This window comes from Muntiacus reevesi, chromosome 2, assembly GCF_963930625.1.
Source record: "Muntiacus reevesi chromosome 2, mMunRee1.1, whole genome shotgun sequence".
In the NCBI taxonomy this organism is placed as follows: domain Eukaryota; kingdom Metazoa; phylum Chordata; class Mammalia; order Artiodactyla; family Cervidae; genus Muntiacus; species Muntiacus reevesi.
The window spans coordinates 17,256,430-17,273,086 of NC_089250.1; the positions used below are offsets into that span (position 1 = coordinate 17,256,430).

The 16,657-nt window shown below is 40.5% G+C and overlaps 1 protein-coding gene across 1 annotated transcript in view; it reads right to left on the reverse strand.

The window, feature by feature from the left end:
• Positions 1-16,657, reverse strand: part of CCDC3 (coiled-coil domain containing 3) — a 92,888-nt gene that overhangs the window by 66,941 nt on the left and 9,290 nt on the right. The window lies entirely within an intron of this gene.

Here is a 16,657-nt window from a genome sequence, read left to right on the forward strand (position 1 = left end):
CCAAGAGGCCGTTCACACAGCAAACATGCAGACGAAATGATGACCAACATCAGCAGTCATTGGGGAAACACAAATCTAAACCACAGGCAAAAGCCAGCCCACAGAATGGGAGACACGATTGGCATTTCATGTATCTAATAACAATCTAGTATCTAAAATACGTAAGGAACCGTTACAACTCAAGACTGAAAAGATACCTGAATTTAAAACTTGGCAAGACACCTGGATGGGAGGGGAGTTTGGGGGAGCCTGATACATGTCTATGTATGGACGAGTCCCTCTGCTGTCCACCTAAAACTACCACAACATTGCTTATCAGCTATACTCCAACACAAAATTAAAAGTTTAATTTAAAAAAATGAAAGTTAAAAGCAGGGGGTGGGGGGCAAAAGACTTGAATAGACATTTCTCCAAAGAAACTACACAAATGGCCAATAAGCACATAAGAAGATGCAAAAATCATCCGTCCTCAGGGAAATGAAAAATCAAAACTACAATGTAAGACCACTTCACTTCCAGTAGGATGGCGAGAATCAATAAAACAAACACAAGTGTCAGCAAAGATGTAGGTAAACCAGAACCCTCATATACTGCTGGTGGGAAGGTAAAATGATGCAGCTGCTTTGAAAAGCAGTTTGGCAGTTCCTCAAAAGTCTAAACGCAGAATTACCATATGACCTAGCGATTCAACTCCTAGGAAAATACCCCAAAGAAAACACTCATAGGCAGAAATACTTGTACATAAATGTTGTGAAAAACATTGTTTATAACAGGCAAAACAACCCAGATATCCATTCACTGGTGGATAAACAAAATGCAGTGTATTCATACAACAGAATGTTGTTTAGCCATACAAAGGAAAGAAGTACCAATTCATATTACAACATGGATCAACCCTGGAAATACTATGCTAAGTGAAAGAAGCCAGTCGCAAAGGGCCATACATTATCATATTTCATTTATATGGTGGGTCTAGAATGGGAATATCCATAGAGACAGAAGATCAGTGGTTGCCAGGGGCTGGGAAGACAGCTGAATTGGGAGTGACTGGTAATGGGCCCTGCGTTACCAGGGAAGAAAATGCTTTGGAAATACAGATAATGATGATGGTTGACCCTACATGAGAATATACTAAAAATCACTGAATTATATACCTTAAAAGGGAGAGTTTAATGGAATGCCAAAAAATTGATGCTTTTGAACTATGGTGTTGGAAAAGACTCTTGAGAGTCCCTTGAACTGCAAGGAGATCCAATCAGTCCATCCTAAAGGAGATCAGTCCTGGGTGTTCATTGGAAGGACTGATGCTAAAGCTGAAACTCCAGTACTTTGGCCACCTCATGTGAAGAGTTGACTCATTGGAAAAGACCCTGATGCTGAGAGGGATTGGGGGCAGGAGGAGAAGGGGACGACAGAGGATGAGATGACTGGATGGCATCACTGACTTGATGGACATGAGTTTGAGTGAACTCCAGGAGTTGGTGATGGACAGGGAGGCCTGGCGTGCTGCGGTTCATGGGGTCACAAAGAGTCGGACACGACTGAGCGACTGAACTGAACTGAACTGAATGGAATGTGAATTATATCTCAAAAAAATTTAAACAGTGAGAACACATCCATCAGAATGGCTCAAACAAAAAGTTGTGATAATAGCAAATGCTGGCAACTATGCAAAAAACTTGATCACCCATACACTGTTGGTTGGAATGTAAATGATTTTGCCACTTTGGAAAATAGCTTGCAAGCTTCTTTTAAAATGACAAGTGTTTCTTTTAAAGTGACAAATGACCCAGCCTATCACACTCCTGGGCATCTACTGTAGAGAAATGAAAACTTCTGTTCACATAAAATTCTACACACCAGTGTTCAGAGTAGCTTTTCCATTACAGCTCATAACTAAAAACTACCCAATGTCCTTCAGTGGTGAAAGATTACCCAAATGATGGTCTATCCATCACACAGAATGTTACTCAGCAATAAAAAGAAATACAACAACTTAGATTAACCTCAGAGAGATTATTCTGAGTGAAGGAATATAATCTCAAAAGGTTCCAAACCAGTATGGCTCTACTTGTGAAGCCACTGAAATAACAAAACTCTGGAGATAGAGAACAGGTGAGCGGCTGCCAAAGTTTGGGAATGGGCAACAGAGAAGGTGGCGCTGTAAGGAGCAGCGCTAGGGAGCCTGGGGTAGCGGATGGTTCTGTGTCATGACTGTGTTGGCGGTGACAGGAAGCTGCAAACACAAGTGCATGCATAAGCGGCAGCATTTGAATCAGCTCTGTGCATGTTACCCATGTCATCACCCGGATGTGCTATTGCCCTAGTTACCCAAGATGCTCAGTGGGCAAAAAGGGGCAAGGGGGTGCCAAAGACTCCTCTCCATTTCTTTGCAACTGCCAGTGAATCTATATTTATTCCAAAATAAGAAGTTTGTGGGTGTTTTTTAAATAACTACATAGGGTATTAGTCAGTGTTTAAAAGTAACGGCTTATTTGCAAACCAGAAAAAGAGACACAGGCAAGAGAACAACTGGATGGATACCAAGAGGATGGGGGGTGGGGTGGAGATGAACTGGGAGATTGGAATTGACACATATACGCTGTTGATACTATGCATAAAATAGATAACTGATGACAATGTACTGTAAAACTAAGAGAACATTACTCAATACTCTGTGGTGACTGAAATGGGAAGGAAATCCAAAAAAGAAGGGATATATGTATATGCATAGCTGATTCACTCTGCTGTACCACAGAGACTAACCCAGTATGGGAAAGCAACTGTACTCTAATAAAAATTAACTTTAAGAAAGGCAACAGCTGTATTTCAATAAAGCTTATAGTTAAAGGCAGAAGTAAAGAAGAAACGATAACCCTAACCCTGACAGCTACAAACCATCACCTCTCCAACGTGTCAGAGAATTTCTCCTTCTAGTGTGAATTGCACATACTTGATAACAAATCAAGAGCTTCTGGCATGGACCGGCTAACTCACATGTCCTCACACTCACCCTCTAGCCCCTTGCATGCAGCTCTTACTGTCCTCACACACCCTCATCCCCATCTCTGGGCTTCCCTTCATTCTCTTCGCTGTCTAAATGCATCTCTCTCCAGGTATCCAAATACTTCCCCAGCAGCTGTATCCATCTTTCAATGCGGGTTAACTGTATAACTAGATGCTCCAGTTCAGACCCCAGGTTGTCTTCCTCTACTATACTCTCCATAATACATGACACAGTGCTGAGGACGTAGGAAGCGCTCAAAAATCGCTGCAGATGGAATAAAGGGTGTGCTGCCTCAAAATCTTTAATTCTCACTCTTGTGAGCAACACGATGCAGAGTGGGTACATACAGGCACATGAAAGTCAAGACATAATGTTTCACACGTAATCACTACTGTGTATTTTTAAATACTTTCGCAGGAAATGTGGTACTTAGCCAACACCTTGGGGGTGGCTGAGGCCCTACAAGATGAGGAAGAAGACCAAAAAAAGGCTTTTAAAACCGGGAATAGGGACTTCCCTCGTGGTCCCGTGGTTGAGATTCCCCCTTCCAATATAGGGGGTGCAGGTTTTAAACCTGTTCAGGGAAGTAGTATCTCACATGCCTCATGACCAATAAAGCCAGAGCATAAACAACACCAGCAATGCTTGTAACAAATTCAATAAGGACTTTAAAAATGGACCACATCCAAAAAAAATCTTAAAAAAAAAAAAGTGGGGAAAGAAAAGCAGACTGCGATCAGGGAACAGCTGGAAGAACACAGAAAGAGCCCCACTTCCAAATGTATCCTGAACCCAGCTGTTCCTCTGCAGCGCCACCGTGGCCCCCAGCCTGCATCACTCACAGCACACCACCCCTCCACGGCTCCCCAAAGCACAAAGCTCTAAACTTCTTACACTTGCTTAGAAAGCTCTGAATGGCCCGACTCCTGCTCACCCCTACAAACTCATTTCATTCTTCCCCACCATACTGCTCGCTTCACACCTTTCCATCCCTCAAGCATGTCAAGCAAGGTCTGGGCGGCACAATGGCACTGGCTTCTTCTTCTCCCGGGAATGCTTTGCCACCTGACCTTTGTATGGCCAGCCCTACGTCATTCAGACTTCAGTGTAGGTTTTATCTCCTCACTCTAGTTACTAGTTCCTCCTTGTCCATTACCACCCTCTTAATTCTTTGCCAAACACCTCATCATCTGATATTTTTCTTATCGACTGATGTATTGACAACTCTTCCTCATCCAACCACAGTGTAACTTCCAGGAAGGCAGGGAACTCTTATCTCTTTCTTTTTTTACTCCCGGTGCTTGACATATAGCAGGTATATAATAAATATGTGTACAGTGAAGGTCTGAATAAATAAATGAATGAAAAAGATCACCACTCTACCTACTGCACAGTCCTGCCTCTCTCTGGTCAAATGAATGATCTATTAACGGTAATCTAGGAACTTGCCTGGTGGCCCAGTGGCTAAGACTCTGTGCTCCCAATGCAGAGGGCCCAGGTTCAATCCCTGGTCGGGGATTTACATTCCACATGCCACAACAAAGATGGCAGAGCCCACGTGCCACAACTAGACCCAGAGTAGCCAAATAAATTATTAAAAATAAAATTAACAAAAAGACCTGCCAGGTTTTTTAAAATGGCAATCTAAATGTTACTAGCATTCAACTAGAGAATAAGTTGGTAACATGACCCTTGATACCTCAAAAGGACTCTGAAAAGAGAAATGCAAATCAAAACCACAGTGAGGTACCACTACACGCCAGTCAGGATGGCTGCCATCCAAAAGTCTACAAGCAACAAATGCTGGAGAGGGTGTGGAGAAAAGGGAACCCTCTTACACTGTTGGTGGGAATGCAAACTAGTACAGCCGCTATGGAGAACAGTGTGGAGATTTCTTAAAAAACTGGAAATAGAACTGCCATATGACCCAGCAATCCCACTTCTGGGCATACACACCGAGGAAACCAGATCTGAAAGAGACACGTGCACCCCAGTGTTCATCGCAGCACTGTTTATAATAGCCAGGACATGGAAGCAACCTAGATGCCCATCAGCAGATGAATGGATAAGGGAGCTGTGGTACATATACACCATGGAATATTACTCAGCCGTTAAAAAGAAGTCATTTGAATCAGTTCTAATGAGATGGATGAAACTGGAGCCCATTATACAGAGCGAAGTAAGCCAGAAAGATAAAGACCATTACAGCATACTAACACATATATATGGAATTTAGAAACATGGTAATGATAACCCTATATGCAAAACAGAAAAAGAGACACAGATGTACAGAACAGACTTTTGAACTCTGTGGGAGAAGGCGAGGGTGGGATGTTTCGAGAGAACAGCATCGAAACATGTATACTATCTATAGTGAAACAGATCACCAGCCCAGGTTGGATGCATGAGATAAGTGCTCGGGCCTGGTGCATTGGGAAAACCCAGAGGAATCGGGTAGAGAGGGAGGTGGGAGGGGGGATCGGGATGGGGAATACATGTAACTCCATGGCTGATTCATGTCAATGTATGACAAAACTCACTTCAATACTGTAAAGTAATTAGCCTCCAACTAATAAAAATAAATGAGAAAAAAAAAAAAAAAGGACTCTGAAAACAGTAAACCACTGACTCCTGAACGACATGGAGGTTAATCCACATGTAACAGAGTCGGCCCTCTGCATCCATGGATCCCCTGTATCCGCAGACTCAACCAACCACGAATCATGTGGTACTCTTATTTACTACTGAAGAATATCTACACATACATGGACCTGTGCCAGTCAAACCTGTGTTGTTCAAGGGTCAACTGTATTATAGATAATCAACCAGATCAAGCCTCCTCGCTTCTCTAGAATCTTCCTAGAATAATCAGTGCCTCACTGACCACCTCCTTTCTCCAACTCCCTAAAGCTTTTACTGCCTGCACCATTCATGTGATACTTCACAACCCCCTTTCGGTATATTGGTACCCATGCCTACCATGAGAGGGATTGTGAGGTTCTGGGAAGACAACCACCAATAAGGAGGAGTTTACCTTCCAGGTGGGGGATGTAGATAGTAAACCAGTCTTTTCATAAATCATTACTTAATGGTATTTATAACAAGTGCCACACACACACATAAAAACAAGTGTGCACCAACAGCACAATCAAAGAACAAAACCAGACCAGCAGCATAGAAGGACAGCAGGTAGGAAGTGGGTCAGGGAAATGACAGTCCACGAGAAGAAAATCTTTCACCTTTGGAGAGCTCAGGGAGTCGGCAGGATGGAGACCAGAAACAACACAAACTGAAGTCGGGAGACACTGGTCTCACATCCAGCACCATCACTGTCCACCCAAGGTCCTTCCTTGACTTGTCTGGGTGAAAGTTGACTCAACTGTGATAATTAGAACAGAACTATGTTCGGTGTTGTCAGAACCCTTAGAGAAATAAAATATAACCCCATCATTTTCCAGAGATGAAATTACTTCATTTCAAAGAACAAGAATATTTATTGAGCATATATTAATTACATTTTAAGCATAAAGATCCATTGAGGTGAATGCATTTGCCCAATATTAACATGAGTTAGTGGGCACAGTCTCCCTTCACTGAGCTGGTCAAGAGCAGTGATTTGCAAAGTCTGCAGATTCTTGGGGGATCCTGAGTTCCTCTCAGGGTAGCCCATGAGATCAAAACTATTTTCAGAATAACACTAAGACATCAGGGTCACTGTGCTGACATTTGCACGGTTGCTGCAAAAGCAAAAGTGAGTAAAACTAATGGCACCTAGTACAAATCAAGGCAGAGCTACCAAATAACACGAATAGTCATTACACTGTTTAGTGCCTGATGTGGGCAGAAAAGAAAAAGGCAGTTTCAGAATGTCCCCTGGTGGTTCAGTGGTTAAGGGTCCATCTGCCAAGGCAGGGGACACAGATTTGATCCTTGGTCTGGGAAGATCCCGCAGGCCGCAAAAGGCAACTAAGCCCGAACTACTGAGGCTGCACTTGAGCGCCCACAAACCACAGCTACGGAAGCCTTCACGCCCTAGAACCTGTGCTCTACAACAAGAGAGGCCACCACAGTGAGAAGCCCGCACACCGCTACTGCAGAGCAGCCCCGCGTGCCACTTCTGAAGAAATCAGAATCACACAAAGCACTTCGAGGGCTCAGAGTACAATGGCTGTCTCAAGGCAAACCACCTCCGCGACTGAGTTCTGAGCTGAACTAGCGGCTTTCTTTGTGAAAGACTATTTTTATGTGAAAGGAGAAATGACAGATAGACTCTAGATTTGAGTATTTGATAGAAATTTTCTTGAAAATGAATAAAGTAGGCCTGTCATGTTAAGGAAAAATAGCAGATTTTTTGCCACTGATAAAACTTGAACTTTCAAGCAAAAAGTAGAATTTTAGAAAACTTGCCACTGCATGCTTGACATTTTTCCACTGCTTCAAGACTTTCCTGATAAGATCAATGGTGATATTGATGAAATGGATTTTTTTAATACTGTATAATTAAAAGTCTCAACATTTTCAATATCTGTAAAACTCTGAACCTGTATTTTTCATATGGTCAATTCGTCGTGTTACAAAATCATGCATGGATTTAAAAATCCCATTCAAAGGGCAAGAAACACTGTTGGATTTTCATGTAGGAATACAACAAAACTCATTGATAAGGTTTCAGATTCTGCATCACTTTTCAGTTTTGATGTAGTATCAGAGAAGAATAAATACAGAAAAAGTCCTCAACTTACACTTAACAAGTGCACAAATACTCATTCAACTGACCGTATACTCCTCCATCCCTAAGGGATATCTTTGTTCTTAAACAAATAATGTGTAAACTAGACTGTCTAGGCAAAGTTCCAGGGAGATTTTAAACCAAGTACTTTTACACTTTATGGAAGATATGGATGAACTGAATTATGATTTTCTTGACCCATCTGGGCTCAAATTTTACTTTAAAAATGACAGATCCTCTTTCCCATCCTATTTGCTTCCTCCCCTCATTCTTTTTTTTTTTTAATTAATTTATTTAATTGGAGGCTAATTACTTTACAATATTGTAGTGGTTTTGCCATACATTGGCATGAATCAGCCATGGGTGTACATGTGCTCCCCATCTTGAACCCCCCCTCCCACCTCCCTCCCCATCCCATCCCTCAGGGTCGTCCCAGTGCACCAGTCCTGAGCACCCTGTCTCATGTATTGAACCTGGACTGTGATCTGTTTCACATATGATAATATACATGTTTCAGTGCTATCCTCCCCCATTCTTATTTGCTTTTGATCAGAAAATAAATACCATTCTTCGTCTCCCCATAATACATTCCATGCAAGATTGACCAGATGTTCTCAATGGGCCCAGTCAAATAGAAACATCAACTTCCAGTAAGTCAAGATGAAGGAAACTGCATGGAGCCTATGACTCCCATTGATTATGTTAAAATCTGTGCACATAATGCACAAAGCAACTACCTGAAGACTCTGAAAACTAAACAGCTAGAGGCAATGGGACCTGAATCAAAGCGGGCTGAATCACTAGGCAGCAGGGACTCTGCAAGAAATCTATTTCTATCTAGATGAAGAAAAGGAGCCCCAGGGTGCAGGAGAGTATGGAGGAAGTCCCCGGCTTTCTTTTTCTTTTTCCTCACCCAGCTTTGTACCACAGCCAGGTCTAGTATCAGATCTGCACTGGCACGGTAGCACAGCCAGAACAGACACCCTAAATGGTCCCTTCGATTAAAGAAACTGAATGAGTAGAGAACCTTCCAACAAAAGAAGACTCCTGGTACAGATTATCCACTGATAAAATTTTACCAGACTGTTATGGACTGAATTGTGTCTCTCCAAAATTCATTTGTTGGAGTCCTAACCCCCGCACCTCAGAATATGGCCGTATCTGGAGATAGGGCCTTTAAAGCAGCCATCAAGTTAAAATGAGCCTGTTAGGGTGAGCCCCATGCAAGCTGACTGGTGTGCTTATGAGAAGGGGAAGTTAGAACAAATGGAGAGACACCAAGGACATTCATATGCAGAGGGATGACCAGGTTAGGAGGCAGAAAGAGGGGAGCCACCTCCAAGTCACAGATACCCCAAAGGAGCTCAACTCTGCTAGCACCCTGATCATGGACTCCTGGCCTCCAGGACTGTGAGAGAACAAATGTCTCTTGTTGAAGCCACCCACTATGTGATATTTTTTTTGTCCACAGAAGACTAATGCACCAACATTTAATAGGAAACAAACACCACCAATTCTACACAATCTCATCCGTAAAACAGAACAGGAAAGAACACTTTCTAACCCATTTTGGAAGGCTAATGTTATCCTCATACCCTTTTTTATTATTATTAAAAGAAAACTACGAATAAACACCTCTCACGAACATAAGTGTAAAAAAATTCTCAACAAAATATTAGCAAATAAAGTCCATCAATACATGAAAATAGGATTTATCTTGAGAATTTAAGGGTGGTTCAGCACTTGACATTCAATGTCATGCACTTAATTACAAACTGTAAAAGAAAGATGTCACGATGATCTCAGATGCTGAAAGAGTTTCTCACAAAATTTAAGTTCAATTTATGATTAAAATTCTCACCAAATCAGAAATAGAAGAAAATTTCCTTAACCTGCTAAAAGCCGCTGACATAAAAACTAATGATATCATACTTAAGATAGGTCGTCCATGCTCATCAATCTATGCAACCTCATACAGGAAGTCCTAGCCAGTGCAATAAGAAAAATTCATACAGATTTGAAAGGGAGAAATAAAACTCCTTCTCTTCTTGAGGGTACATCATTTGGATCAAAGAGGATATCAAAAGGGAATTTTTTAAATCTTGAAACAAATGAAAATGAAAACACAACATACCAAAACTTAAGGGATACAGTAAAAGCAGTACTAAGAGAAAAGTTTATAGTGATAAATGCCTATAAGAGATCTCTAATAAACAACCTAACTTTATACCTCAAGGAACTACAAAAGAACTAAACCCAAAGCTAGCAGAAGGAAGGAAATAATAAAGATCAGAGAGGAAATCAATCAAATAGAGACTAGGAAATAACAGAAAAGAATTGTAAGTTGATTTTTTGAAACAAACAAACAAATTCAATAAAGCCTCACATTTACACCCATGGCTGATTCATGTCAATGTACTGCAAAAACCACTATGATATTGTAAAGTAATTGGCCTCCAGTTTAAATAAATAAATTAATTTTTAAAAAAGCCTTACCTAAACTAAGAAGGACAGAGAGAAAACTGAAGAACATAAATGAAAGTGACATTATAACAGATACCTCAAAAGTAAAGAAGCATAATCATAAGGGACTATTGATAAATAATTATAAATTGGAAAACTTAGAAGAAATAGACAAATTTTGAGAAACATACAAAGTGTTAAGACTAAAACAAAAAAAAAAAAAATAGAAAAACTCAACACACCAGTAACAAATAGAGAGATTCAAATAGTAATTTTAAAAACTCCCCAAAGTGAAAAGCTAGGATCAAATGGATTCAAAGTTGAATTTTACCAATATTCAAATAAGAATTAACACCAGTGCTTCTTAAACTCTTCCAAAAAGTAAAAGTAGAGGAAATAAATCCAAACTCATTTAATGACAGCAGACTCACCAGATATCATAGCTGGACAAAGACACTGCAAGAATAGAAAACTATAGACCAATACCTCTGATAAACATAGATGTAAAACTCCTCAATAACACTAGCACACTGGATTTAACAATGTATCAAAAAGATTAAACACCATGACCAGTGGTGTTTATCCCTGGGAAGGAAAGTTGGTTTAACATACACAAATCAATGTCATATATAGCATATTCACAAAATGAAATATTTGAACATGATCATCTCAATATGCAGAAAAAACACCTGACAAAATTCAACACCTATTCATGATAAAAACTGAGTAAAATAAATATAAAAGAAATTTCCTCAACACAATAAAGGCCATTTATGAAAAACCCATGGCTAATATCATTATCAACGGGGAAAACTGAAAGCTTTCCTATTCGTGACAATTCTACTAAACATAATACTGGAAGTACTGGCAAAAAAAAAAAAAAAAGACATAAAAGGCATTTAAATTGGAACAAAGAAAAGAAAACTATCTCTGTTTGCAGATGTCATGATTCTATATGTAGAAAACCCCGAAGACTACACATACACACCACAAATTTAGAATACATGAATCCAGTAAAGCTTCAGGATACAAATCAACATGACAAAAACAAAACAAAACCCAAAAGCAGTTGTATTTGTTTACACCAACAACAATCTATCTGAAAAGGAAATGAGTAAACAATCCCATCTATGATGGCACCTAAGAGAACAAAATACCTAGAAACAAATTTAACCAAGGAAGTAAACGATCCATGCACTAAAATCTTTGTAAGATTGATGAGAAAGACAAAAATCAATGGGGAGCGGTCCTATATTTATGGACTGGAAGAACTAATACTGCTAAAAATGTCCATATTACCCACAGTGATCTAGAGATTCAAAACAATGGCTATTAAAATTTCAGTGGCATTTATCATAGAAATGGAAAAAACATTTCAAAAATTTGTATAGAACTGCAAAAGATTCTGAATAGCCAAAGAAATCTTTTTTTTTTTTTTAACCACCCATGTGTATTAACTTTTCTTAGTGATAAAGAGGCCCAGAGAGTTCAGTGACTTGCACAAGGAGACAGAACTAGTAGGTCATGAAACCAGGATGCAAAAGTGTTGGGTGCTTAACTAGGTTGTCCTTTTCTTCCCCACTCTTTTTTCTTTTTAAAAAAAATTAATTTATTTATTTTAATTGGAGGCTAATTACTTTACAACATTGTAGTGGTTTTTGCCACACATTGACATGAATCGGCCATGGGTGTACATGTGTCCCTATCCTGAACCCTCCTCCGACCTCCCTCCCCATCCCATCCCTCTGGGTCGTCCCAGTGCACCAGCTTTGAGTGCCCTGTTTGATGCATCGAACTTGGACTGGTGATCTATTTCACATATGGTAATATACATGTTTCAATGCTGTTCTCTCAAATCATCCCACCCTCGCCTTCTCCCACAGAGTCCAGAAGTCTGTTGTTTATATCTGTGTCTCTTTTGCTGTCTCACATATAGGGTCATTGTTACCATCTTTCTAAATTCTATATATATGTGTTAATATACTGTATTGGTGTTTTTCTTTCTGACTTACTTCATTCTGTATAATCCACCTCATTAGAACTGATTCAAGTGCGTTCTTCTTAATAGCTGAGTAATATTCCACTGTGTATATGTACCACAGCTTTCTTATCCATTCATCTGCCGATGGACATCTAGATTGCTTCCATGTCCTGGCTGTTGTAAACAGTGCTGCGATGAATATTGGGGTACATGTGTCTCTCAATTCTGATTTCCTCGGTGTGTATACCCAGCAGTGGGATTGCTGGGTTTTATTAGCCAAAACAATCTTTAAAAAAGAACAAAGCTGGAGGCATCACTGTTCCTGATTTCAAGTTATATTAAAAGGTATAGTAATTAAAACAGTATGGTACAGACCTAAAGACAAAGACCAGGGGAACAGAATCAAGCGCCAGAAATAAATCCACACATTCACAGTCAAATAATCTACAGTAAAATGCCAAGAACATAAAATGGGTAAGATTCGTTTAACAAATCATAAAACTGGATTCACATGCAGATGAATGAAATTTGACCCATATTTCACCCTATATGGGGCTTCCCTGTTGGCTCAGACCGTAAAGAATCTGCTGTAATGCAGGGGACCCAGGTTTGATCCCTGGGTTGGGGAGATCCCCTGGAGAAGGGAATGGCTACCCATTTCATTATTCTTGCCCGGAGAATCCCTATGGACAGAGAATCCTGGTGGGCTACAGTCCCTGGGGTTACACAGAGTGGGACACGACTAAGTGACTAACATTTTCACATTATATACACAAACTAACTCAATGTAAAGACTTACAGGTAAGACCTGAAACTAGAAAACAGAAGAAAAAAGAAAATTGCTTCTTGACACTGGTATGAGCAATTATTTTCTAGATAGGACCCCAAAAGCACAGGCAACAGAAGCAAAAATTGATAAACTGGATTACACCAAAATAAAAAGCTCCTGTGCAGCAAAGGACACAATGAAATAAAAGGGCGACCTACTGCCTGGGAGAAAATTTGAAAACCATCTATCTGGTCCAAAATATTCAGGGAAGTCTTACAAATAAATAGCAAAACCATCTGATTGTTTAAGAATAGGTGAAGGTTCTGAACAGACGTACAAATGACTAGCAAGTCATCAAGGAAATGCAAACCAAAGCCATAATGGGGTATCACCTCATGCCTGTTACTCTGGGTGTGCAAGTGTGTTAACCAGTCATGTCTGACTCTTTGTGACCCCATGGACTGTAGCCCACCAGGCTCCTCTCTCTCCATGGAATTCTCCAGGCAAGAATAATGGAGTGGGCAGCCGTTTCCTGCTCCAGGGGATCTTCCCGACCCAGGGATTGAACCTGGGTATCCTACATTACAGGCAGATTCTTTACCGTCTGAGCCACCAGGGAAGCCTGTTACTATGGCTACAATCCAAAAAATGAAAGATAACGTGTTAGCAGAATATAGAGAAAAGAGAGCACTTGTACATCGTTGATCGGAATGGCAACTGGTATAGTCATTATGGGCAACAGTCCAAATGCAGGGTCCTCAAAATATTAAAAATAGAACTACCATCCAGAAAACCCTCTTCTGAGTATATATGCAAATGACATCAGTACGCCTAAGAAACCAGTACCATGTTCATTGAATCATTAATCACAATAGCCAAGACATGGAAACAACCTGTATCCATTGACAAATGAAGAAAAATGTGGCATATATATTAATACATACAAAGGAATATTATTCAGCCACAGGAAAGAAGGAAATTCTGTCATTTGTGACAAGACAGATGAACCTTGAGAACATCATGATCAGTGTTACAAGTCAGGAAAAGACAAATACTATTTGGTCGCACTTATATGTAGAATTTTTCTTAAAACCCACAGAGATAGCACCATACACTTATTAGAATATTCTTTTTTTTTAATGACCAAGTACTGATGAGAATGAAAAACAACTGGAAATCTCATACAAGGCTAATGCAAAGACAAAATGAGAAAGCCTGCATTTCAGTCTCTTTACCACTTACTAGCTGGATGATCTTGTGCAACCTACTTAATTGCCCTAAATCTCAGTTTCCTCACCTGTAAAACAGAGATACTGACATTTCCAATGTTAATGTGCCTCACAGTGTTTCTGAGAAGTCTAACTGAAATGTAAATACTTCTAAAAATTGGGCCAACTATACAAAGATTAAGGTATCATCTCTAATTTTAAAAAATGCTTTAGCCATTAAAAGTGAACTATAGACGCATACCACAGACAAATCTCAAGTGCATTCTGCTATGTAAAAGAAGACAAATTTTAAAAAGAAAAGCAACATAATGATTCTATTCATATGACATTCTGGAAAATGCAAAACTAGTTGGAGAACCCTTTAGAAGTCCCCAAGATTTGAGGTTGGGGAAGGGTCTGACCACACAGTGGCAGCACAGGGCAGGGTTTCAGCAGCGATGGAAGTTTTCTATATTGTGGTTGTAGTTGCAATTGTTCAACCATGTGTATCTGCCAAAACATAACTGTGTATGAAAAAGTGAATTTTACTGTGTGGAATTAGAGAACAGAAAGAGAAAGAAAGAGAGGCCCCTGCTTTCTAAGGCCTCAGAGCTCTCTGAACGAGAGAGAATTCATTCAACAAATGTATGAGACACCACAAAAATGCACCACTTGTACAACAAGGAATAAAATAGATATTCCTGCCCTCAAGTAGTCTAGTCTATTTGGGAAGACAGCATCTGATGAGTAGGAAAACAGGACCAAGAGGCTTTGACCAGCATGGCTGCCATCTTAAAAAAAAAAAAAAGAAAAAGCCCTCCCTCAACTATTTTGCCCCCTTCACCTGCAGCCTCAGTGGTGTTCAACCCACAACTGAACACCCTGAAGGAGCTGCCCTCTCTCCCCCATGCCACAACCTAGATTCTGCTCTCTCCCTCTATTAAACTGTTCTCTCTGCCAGCGGAGTACGGTGCTTACTTTTAGTCCTCCTCTTACCTGACTTCCCAAAAGCTCTTGGTTGTCACTCACTCATCCTCCTGCAGACATCCTGTGCTGTTCACTCCCCTGGTTCTCCCTCGGGCGTCTCTGCCGTTTCACCAGTGTTAGCATTTTACAAGGCTCAGACCTACCCGAGGGCTTTGACTCTCACTCTAAGTCCTCTCCCTTGGAAATTCCACACATATCCAGTTTCAGCTGACACCTGGTTTTATCACTTAGTCTCAAAGGCATATCCTCCACTCAGAGCTCTTCTCAAACCTCCAAACATAAATCCAACCCCTTACTCAAGCTCTCACATGGACAGCTCAAGGGCACCTCAACTCAGCATGTCCAACACTGGACTCAGGAATCCCCCTCCAAACCTGTCCTATTCCATTTATCCTGGCATGTTAGTCCTGGTATGCAGTCAGCCAGGAACACAGGAGTCATCTTTGTCCCTCCCACATATTTTACCAGCCAAACCCAAACCACCATGACATCTACCGATTTTATATCCTAAATATCTCTCAAGTTTGCCTACATCACTCCAGCCCCTCTACCTTCACCCGAGCCCAACATCTATCTGGCAGCTTTCAAACAAGCACTGCCTTTTCTTACCATATCATCTGGATCCCCTCCAATATAGTTTCCCACTTTTGCCACTTTGTTTTGTTTTTTTTTTTTTTTAATATGCATTTGCTTCCATCACCCATTCCTTTCAAAACATCAGAGGTGTCCCATTACTGGTAGAACAAAGCCCAATCCTCACCAGAAACTATTAATCCCCACATGGTCTGGCCCCACTTAGTTCTCTTGCCACATCCTTCTCACTCACTCCCTTTCCTCCAGCTACTGGGGATTTCTTTGATTTTCTCAAAGATACCATGGATCCTGCTACCACATGGCCTTTGCATAGATCCTTCGCCTCTCTGGATTGTCCTCATTATCCCAATACCCCAACGTTAACTAGGGTATCTCCTCTTCCATCAGATTTTAGCTCCAGTATAATTCAGCAGAAAAAGCTTTCTTTATCCCTAAGTCTAGGTCAGACTCCCTGATTACTTCCTTTCTTTCCCTTGGAGCATTTATTTCCATTTTAAATTCTAAAGTCATTAATGTGGTCTTTTGATCATATTCACCACCAGCACTAGGACTATAAACTTCATGAGATCAAGGACTTTGTATTTTTCTCAACACTGAAACTCTAGTATCTAACACAGCAGCTGCCTCAAGGTAGTCACTCGCTAAAGATTGGACTCAACAATTCCACAAAATGAGGTGTGTACTGATATAGTGTCATACACGTCCACACTCTATGTAATATCCATGGATTGGAAACAGTGTAACTACCTATCAACAGGGGACTTGATTAAATACATAGTAAGGCATTAATACAATGGAAAAGGATGCAGCTGTTTAAACCAACTCACTAGTCTAGATATAGCAACTTACATGTCTACTTACATGTATCCACTTGCGAACAAAGCAGGACACAATCATGTTTACATAGCGCGGTACCACT